Below are 8162 nucleotides of genomic sequence, written 5' to 3' on the forward strand. Positions count from 1 at the left end.
ACAGATCAGGGACCTATAAGAAGTATGTAGGTTATTTTCCCTAGTCCTCAATATCCTATACATGTGTATTTGTGATGTTTCCTAATTCCAATTGAACATCCGTAGGGCAGCGACTTCATTAATGGGCATCATAGAGACGCTTGTGGTGAAAATTTTAAATCCTCGATCCTTTCTGATCCCGAACTCAGAGTGATGAAGCCTCACCTTAGAAAGTGGGCACAAATTGATAGTGCTCCTGGTGTGAATTGGAAGGCCAAATTTGATGGCAAGTTTCAATCTGATCTGATTCTAAATATTACTAGTACTTATGTCAATGCATGGCATAAAAATGACACATCCAATAATTCAATTAAACTGCCACATGCAATAATTCAATTAAATACCATCGTCAGTAGCCTGTTGGCTTACATGGTTGAATTGCATGGCTTTTTCCAATGGGACTAAATACACTGTGAGTTAACCATGTTTGGACACTTTTCATGTCCAGCAGAGATGGTTGTTCCCCCTCTTTTGCCTCGAAGTTCATTTCAACCAAACAATATATTGGAAAATGAACCAGAAGAATATTCAGGAGCAAAGGTTAGCTTAGTTTCTTATCTCCGTGTTAGAAAATTATATGGAAACATGAGGGCAGGGGGAACTGAAAAACACTCGTCTGCTAATTATCTTTGCTTTCTGAGTGATTATCCTTCAAGCATTGATCCTCATGTCTTGTGCCTGAAAAACCTAATGCTTAGTTTATTTGTGCCATGATAACGGATTGTTGGACCATATAGATGATCTTTATGATGATGAAATGAGATGCTCTCGAAGCATAAGCACCAAAGTCAATAGTTGGTTGTCTGAGTTTGAACAGGCCAGTGCCTTCTAAACTGCAGTCTTTTGTTGAAAACTTTTCAAGCTATATCACTTGAAACAATGACAATTCAGCGGTGGGGAGGCCGGGAGGCGGATCCGTTGGTGGGGAGGAGCTTGTTGGACCCATGACTCCATGCCCTCTGCTCGACCTTTGTCTTCTATCGTAGTTGTCGTAGCCCATCATTCTAACGGTAAATCTCTATTTTTTTGAGGAATTCCTTTCCCCACTCTAATAATAAAAAGTGTTTTGTACACTCTACAACGCCTATGAAGCCGACTTAAAAATAGATGCCTCAAGAATGCACATGCCGGACGCGCGCACATTACTCGTTACCCACCTGAAAGAGGTGTGATATCAATTACCCAACTTCATTGGAATTTTCTAGCAACCAGTCTAATTCAGCATAGGAAATGTTGCAAAGAAAAGTCTGCAAACATGGGATGAAATAATCTTCAGGTAATGGACATATAGCAACATATACATACAGAACATGCATACCATGTACGTGATATATCCCATTTAGTCTCATTGTCCTATCAAGCACTTATCTCCTCAAACAAAGAAAAGATCTGTGCTGGGGTTTATATTTGGGTTGGGGGTGGGGGCTTCATTTGGATATATGTAAACATGATTTTTGGGAGGAAGAATACATAGTGAGGCACTTTTTTAGGGATACACAACAAGGCAGCTGGTTGGTGACGGAGGGATTACTCGTAGAGGCAGACACGCGTAACTTTTTTTCTATCTAATAAAGTATGTTCTTCATTCCTCGGATAACAGAGGGCACATGGGTAGTCAGGAATGAGAAAAAAAAACACATCCAAGGAAATGTGAATAATTTTTTCCAAATGGTGTACAAAGCTTCTCACATGTCCATTTGTTCAGTGTCATTTTTTCGTGGTTATTTTAAAGTACTCTCGCATCCCTGTTTTAATTCGAATAATCCATGTCTTGTAGTCAAAGGGTTCAGGTTTGACATTAAAACTGATAATGAGGTGTTCATTTGGGCATTTAGACTAAAAGGGAATAATAGTTTTGAAGACCTTAGATATCAAACAATTTCCAAGTGCATTTCTACAACTATACTGTATATGTTCTCTAGAAAATTGAAATGCTTTTCTTCCTTACCATGTAGAAGTTTGTTACTGGACATGCTATTTGCGTGTTACAAGAAAATTAAATAATATATTTTTTCTAAGAAAGAATACATCAACAGGATATGCGTATTGCCATCCACTTCGTTTATGTGAGCAATTGTGTACACATTTTTAATTTGCGAACCATACTCTGGAATTTAAAGTCCTAATCTATTTACATTTTTTTCTAGAACACGCAAGAGGATTGCGTGTCTTATATATTAAGAAAGGAGGAGAAATGATTCAATTGCATGATGGAAAATCATAGACGCCGCCCAACACCACCAACAGAAGAACACAAGGAACCTATCCTCCACAACCCCACCAGCACCAGACCCAATCCTAGCTCGCTTCCAAAGCAGCAAGTCGGGCATGAGTTTTCGCCACCACCCTCGGGGTCATGACGGCAACACGATCGAAAACTCTACTGTTTCGCTCAAGCCAAATGTTACATTTGGAGTATGGTATCACAGCAACTTATGCCTCTGCAAGGTCCACATATTGAAATTACTATAGAGTTTAGTTGTAAAATATTTAAATTAATCCTTCAATTTATGTTGAAGTATATGTGCATTGTCCAACTTTCTCCATATGTTCTGTCTTTTGATTAAACTAGTTGGCGAATCCAATTGTACGTGGTATGGGTCAAGAGGTCTTGACCGACTTGTGCAATTTAAGGTAAAAATGTGTAGCCCATATTTGTACCATATATAGATATGAGGGAGCCACACATGGGGCGGGAAGTTGAAGAAATGGGTGCATACATGTAAAGGCTAACCATGTTTAATAGACTCTCTCACAAAAAATGGAAAGCTCACTAACTCTTGATTGGTCTGAAAATACTACTAAAGTAAATTATACAATAATTTGAGCATTGAAATTCACTCTATATTTTCTACTTTGCGTATGTACGTTGGCTATATCTGATTATTTGTGTTGTGGGCCATACTTAGATCTCAACAGTCAAGGGTCAAGACTTATACATCTCGGTAAGTCTTCAGGAAAAATGGTGGACCTTGTAGCTATGTCTGGCGTCCCTTGACCTGCTTATTATTTTACTTGAAAGCTTTGCCACCTTCCTTTTTTGCACCAGTTCAACTTCAATGTGGTCAGTGTGGAATTGATGTTTATCTTCTTGGCTAAACTTAGCAATGCTGAGGAATTTATGATTAATCTACTCCGTTTTAGGTTGATGATTTTATGCTTTTTTTGCATCAACAAATAAAGGAACTTTTAGGATCAGGAGTTTGCTTGAAAGCCTCTTTTGGTTCATGGATGTTCGTTCCTTTATCAACAATTCCAGGCTTCAAGGATGAGATCAAGCTAGATCAAGGACCTATTAGAAGTATGGAGGTTATTTTCCCTAGTCTCCAATATCCTATATATGTGTATTTTTTATGTTTCCTAATTCCAATTGAAGATCCGCAGGGTATCGACTTAATTAATGGGCATCATGCAGATGCTTGTGGTGAAAATTTTGAATCCTCAATCCTTTCTGGTCCTGAACTCAGAGTGATGAAGCCTCACCTTGGAAAGTCGGAATAAATTAAGGGTGCTACTGGTGTGAATTTCAAGCCCAAATTTGATGGCAAGTTTCAAACTGATGTGATTCTAAATATTACTACTACTTATGTCAATGCATGGCACAAAAATGACACATCCAATAATTCAATTAAACCGACACATTCAATAATTCAATAAAATATAATCGTTAGTAGCCTGTTGGCTTACATGGTTGAATTTCATGGCTTTTTCCAATGGGACAAAATACACTTTGAGTTAACCCTGATGTGACATTTTTCAGGTCCAGCAGAGATGGTTGGTCCCCCTCTTTTGCCACAAAGGTCATTTCAACCAAACAATATAATGGAAAATGAAACAGAACAATATTCAGGAGCAAATGTTAGCTTAGCTTATCTCTATGTTTGAAAATTATCTAGAAACATGTGGGCAGGGGGAACTGAAAGACACTCATCTGCTAACTAACTTCGCTGTGTGGCTAATTAGCCTTCAAGCATTGATCCTCATGTGTTGTGCCTGAAAAACCTAATGCTTAGTTTATTTGTGCCGTGACAACAGATTGTTGGACCATATAGATGATCTTTATGATGATGAAATATAATGCTCTCGAAGCATAAGCACTAAAGTCAATAGTTGGTTGTCTGAGATTGAACAGGTGAGTGCCTTCTAAACTGCAGTCTTCATTTGAAACCTTTTCAAGCAATATCACTTGAAACAATGATGATTTTATGGCTAGGTGGCCGGGAGGTGGATCCCTTGGCAGGGAGGAGCTCGGTGGACCCATGACTCCATGCCCTTTGCTCGGCCTTCGTCTTCTGTCGTAGTTGTATTAGCCCATCGTTCCAACGGCAAAGCTCTATTTTTTGAGGAAATGATTTTCCCACTCTTATAATAAAAAGTGTTTTGTACACTCTACAACACCTATGAAGCCATCTTAAAAATTGATGCCTAAAGAATGCACATGTCGAACGACCGCACATTACTCATTACCCAAGTAAAAAAAGGCGTGTATACATTACCCAGCTTCATTGGAGTTTTCAAGCAATGAGTATAATTCGGCGTAAGAAATGTTGCAAAGAAAAGTCTGCAAACTTGGGCTGAGACATTCTTCAGGCAATGGACATATAACAACATATATGTACATACATACCATGTACCTGATATATCCCATTTAGTCTCCTTATCCTATCAAGCACTTATGTCCTCAAACAAACATAAGATCAGGTGCTGAGGTTTATAATTGGTTTGGGGGCTTCATTTAAATATCATCGTCAGTAGCATGTTGGCTTAGATGGTTGAACTGCATGGCTTTTTCCAATGGGACTAAATACACTGTGAGTTAACCCTGATGGGACATTTTTCAGGTCCAGCAGAGATGGCTATTCCCACTTTTTTTGCCTCGAAGTACATTTCAACCAAACAATACATTGGAAAATGAACTAGAAGAATATCCATGAGCAAAGGTTACCTTAGTTTCTTATCTCTATGTTTGAAAATTATCTAGAAACATGAGGGCAGGGGGAACTGAAAGGCACTCGTCTGCTAACTAACTTCGCTTTCTGAGTGATTAGCCTTCAAGCATTAATCCTCATGTCTTGTGCCTGAAAAACCTAATGATTAGTTTATTTGTGCCATGACAACGGATTGTTGGACCATATAGATGATATTTATGATGATAAAATGAGATGCTCTTGAAGCATAAGCACCGAAGTCAATAGTTGGTTGTCTGAGTTTGAGCGGGCCAGTGCCTTCCAGACTGCAGCCTGCAGTTGAAACCTTTTCAAGCTATATCACTTGAAAAAAATGACGATTCAGCGTTGGGGAGGCTGGGAGGCGGATCCGTTGGTGGGGAGGAGCTCGGTGGACCCATGACTCCATGCCCTCTGCTCGGCCTTTGTCTTCTATCGTAGTTGTACTAGCCCATCACTCTAATGGTAAATCTCTATTTTTTGTGAGGAAATGCTTTCCCCACTCTAATAATAAAAAGTGTTTTGTACACTCTACAACGCCTATGAAGCCGACTTAAAAATAGATGCCTCAAGAATGCACATGCCGGACGCGCGCACATTACTCATTACCCACCTGAAAAAAGGTGTGATATCAATTACCCAACTTCATTGGAGTTTTCTAGCAATCAGTCTAATTCAGCATAAGAAATGTTGCAAAGAAAAGTCTGCAAATATGGGATGAAATAATCTTCAGGTAATGGACATATAGCAACATATACATACAGAACATGCATACCATGTACGTGATATATCCCATTTAGTCTCGTTGTCCTATCAAGCACTTATCTCCTCGAACAAAGAAAAGACCATGTGCTGGGGTTTATATTTGGTTTGAGGGGTGGGGGCTTCATTTGGATATGTAAACATGATTTTTGGGAGGAAGAATACATAGTGAGGCACTTTTTTAGGGATACACAACAAGGCAGCTGGTTGGTGACGGAGGGATTACTCGTAGAGGCAGACACGCGTAACTTTTTTGTCTATCTAATAAAGTATGTTCTTCATTCCTCGGATAACAGAGGGCACATGGGTAGTCAGGAATGAGAAAAAGAAACACATCCGCGGAAATGTGAATAAAATTTTCCAAACGGTGTACAAAGCTTCTCACATGTCCATTTGTTCAGTGTCATTTTTTCGTGGTTATTTTAAAGTACTCTCGCATCCCTGTTTTAATTTGAATAATCCATGTCTTGTAGTCAAAGGGTTCAGGTTTGACATTAAAACTAATAATGAGGTGTTCATTTGGGCATTTAGACTAAAAGGGAATAATATTTTTGAAGACCTTAGATATCAAACAATTTCCAAGTGCATTTCTACAACTATACTGTATATGTTCTCTAGAAAATTGAAATGCTTTTCTTCCTTACCATGTAGAAGTTTGTTACTGGACATGCTATTAGCGCGTTACAAGAAAATTAAATAATATATTTTTTCTAAGAAAGAATACATCAACAGGATATGCGTATTGCCATCCACTTCGTTTATGTAAGCAATTGTGTACACATTTTTAATTTGCGAACCATACTCTGGAATTTAAAGTCCTAATCTATTTACATTTTTTTCTAGAACACGCAAGAGGATTGCGTGTCTTATATATATTAAGAAACGATGAGCAATGATTCAGTTGCATGATGGCAAATCATAGACGCCGCCCAACACCACCAACAGAAAAACACAAGGAACCTATCCTCCACAACCCCACCAGCACCAGACCTAATCCTAGCTCGCTTCCAAAGCAGCAAGTCGGGCATGAGTTTTCGCCACCACCCTCGGGGTCATGACGGCAACACGACCGAAAACCCTACTGTTTCGCTCAAGCCAAATGTTACATTTGGAGTATGGTATCACACCAGCTTATGCCTCTGGAAGGTCCACATATTGAAATTACTATAGAGTTTAGTTGTAAAATATTTAAATCAATCCTTCAATTTATGTTGAAGTATATGTGCATTGTCCAAATTTCTCCATATGTTTTGTCTTTTGATTAAACTAGTTGGCGCATCCAATTGTACGTGGTATGGGTCAAGAGGTCTTGACCGACTTGTGCAATTTAAGGTAAAACTGTGTAGCCCATATTTGGGCCATATTTACATATGAGGGAGCCACACGTGGGGCGGGAAGTTGAAGAAATGGGTGCATACATGTAGAGGCTAACCATGTTTAATAGACTCTCTCACAAAAAATGGAAAGCTCACTAACTCTTGATTGGTCTGAAAATACTACTAAAGTAAATTATGCCATAATTTGAGCATTCAATTCACTCTATATTTTCTACTTTGCGTATATACGTTGGCTATATCTGATTATTTGTGTTATGGGCCATACTTAGATCTCAACAGTCAAGGGTCAAGACTTATACTTCTCGGTAAGTCTTCAGGAAAAATGGTGGACCTTGTAGCTATGTCTGGCGTCCCTTGACCTACTTATTATTTTACTTGAAAGCTTTGCCACCTTCCTTTCTGCATCATTTCAACTTCAATGTGGTCAGTGTGGAATTGATGTTTTATCTTCTTGGCTAAACTTAGCAATGCTGAGGAATTTATGATTAATCTACTCCGTTTTTAGGTTGATGATTTTATGCTTTTTTCGCATCAACAAATAAAGGAACTTTTAGGATCAACAGTTTGCTTGAAAGCCTCTTTTGGTTCATTGATGTTCGTTCCTTTATCAACAATTCCAGTCTTCAAGGATGGGATCAAGCTAGATCAGGGACCTATTAGAAGTATGGAGGTTATTTTCCCTAGTCCCCAGTATCCTATATATGTGAATTTTTTATGTTTCCTAATTCCAATTGAAGATCCGCAGGGCATCAACTTAATTAATGGGCATCATGCAGATGCTTGTGGTGAAAATTTTGAATCCGCAATCCTTTCTGGTCCTGAACTCAGAGTGATGAAGCCTCACCTTGGAAAGTCGGAACAAATTAAGGGTGCTACTGGTGTGAATTTCAAGCCTAAATTTGATGGAAAGTTTCAAACTGATGTGATTCTAAATATTACTAGTACTTATGTCAATGCCTGGCACAAAAATGACACATCCAATAATTCAATTAAACCGACACATTCAATAATTCAATAAAATATAATCATCAGTAGCCTGTTGGCTTACATGGTTGAATTTCATGGCTTTTTCCAATGG

This window comes from Triticum dicoccoides, chromosome 2A, assembly GCF_002162155.2.
Source record: "Triticum dicoccoides isolate Atlit2015 ecotype Zavitan chromosome 2A, WEW_v2.0, whole genome shotgun sequence".
NCBI classification, from domain to species: domain Eukaryota; kingdom Viridiplantae; phylum Streptophyta; class Magnoliopsida; order Poales; family Poaceae; genus Triticum; species Triticum dicoccoides.